General features: G+C 38.8%; 1 protein-coding gene across 1 annotated transcript in view; it reads left to right on the top strand.

The window, feature by feature from the left end:
* Positions 1–1,470, top strand: part of adamts3 (ADAM metallopeptidase with thrombospondin type 1 motif, 3) — a 170,905-nt gene that overhangs the window by 127,161 nt on the left and 42,274 nt on the right. The gene's annotated exons all lie outside the window — the stretch shown is intronic.

Genomic DNA, 1,470 nt, shown 5'->3' with positions numbered 1-1,470 from the left:
GTTTAAGGTATTCCATACAGTTTGTTATCTGTTATCTGACTACGGATGCAAAAGTAAGGCATTGGTAATTATTTTTGTTTTAGATTTGTTGAAGCCTAAGTGGCGTAGATTTATTTACATTATCATTTCGAAAAGATGGAAATTGTGACGATGAAAATAAAAATTTTAGTTATTTAGTTATAGAAAGGGACATCTTTACATTATCAAATCTGGCACGCTTTAAAAAAAAGTTTGGAGACCCCCCCTGAACCTGTTGAAAAAGCCACATCTGCTGACACTGAATCCTAAAAAAAATTAAAGATTAAAAAAAAAAAAAATGTATTCAAACACAGATAGATACATGTAGTACCCGGTCCTTGCAGAAATAAAAACACATCCCTCCCTGTTGTTTTGTTTCGTCTTCTTTTTTTTTAAGATGCGTACAAATTAAATAAAATCTAGGAAATATATTTTTTACCTCTATAATTACAAACACACCTTTCAGGGATCTTGAAATGATAAAAGGATGCTCACCTCATTTTTAGTGCACCAGCAAAAATTACAGCATTTTTAGGAAGATACTTGCATTTTGTGTTTGTGCTTTAATGTAAAAATAAAAATAAAAATAATAAAAAAAAAAACGTTGTTGGGTCTGGGAATTTACCATTGGCAGGGCTCAATCCGAGGGGCGGGATTAACTGTTGTCTTTCAGATTCCCTCTGCACACAATAGGATAGCGCTTCAACCAACCAGAACGCTAGTTGTTAACACTTTTGCCAAAACTCCCAACACATCTTCCTTTTTTAAGAATAACCTTAGTGCCGTTGTTTGTTCTTTTCTCAAAGAAAAAATTAACTCCAAGTCTTCCAGAGTTGCGGCCAAAGCATGTTTAATAAGCCATCTTTCAAATTTGCCAGCAGCAGCATCCATTTTCTTAGTTTTCAAGTAGCAGGGAATTCACTGACTCTATATACAATGTGATTGGCCTGTCCAAAAGTTCCAGCTCGCAAGAGAGTTGCTAGACTGACCCTAGCTACAAATTACATTTGCTGCCGCTAGTGTCTAGATGTCTAGGCTACATGGCTACTGCACCTGTACTCACCCTCTGTATAGAGACGCTCTGTACAAGCGCCTGTCTCTTTAAGCCCCCCTCCCGAAAAAGCCCAGTCTGCTGATTGACCAGAGTGTATCCTGGAATCTGCGTTCCGCTCCACCTCAGGCTCTGCTGTCCAATTACATTGGTGTATCTGATATAGTCGGGCCAGAGGCGAGCTAAACAGAGGACGACAGTTTAATCTACCAGTTAGCTCCACTGGTAGCTTAGCGTATGGGGCTATACACAGATTGGTCATAGTGTTATCCAATTGTGTGCAGTGAGATTTTTGAATGCAACTGACTTCAGTTTGTAGAGTAACAGCGTGTGAGACAGAGCCTGCTGGACCTGCAAGAGATGTGACCCATGGCCAGAATATCGTAGTTCATAAAAATGCA

This window comes from Etheostoma spectabile, chromosome 5 (assembly GCF_008692095.1).
Source record: "Etheostoma spectabile isolate EspeVRDwgs_2016 chromosome 5, UIUC_Espe_1.0, whole genome shotgun sequence".
In the NCBI taxonomy this organism is placed as follows: Eukaryota; Metazoa; Chordata; class Actinopteri; order Perciformes; family Percidae; genus Etheostoma; species Etheostoma spectabile.
This window is presented reverse-complemented; position numbering and strand designations above follow the sequence as displayed.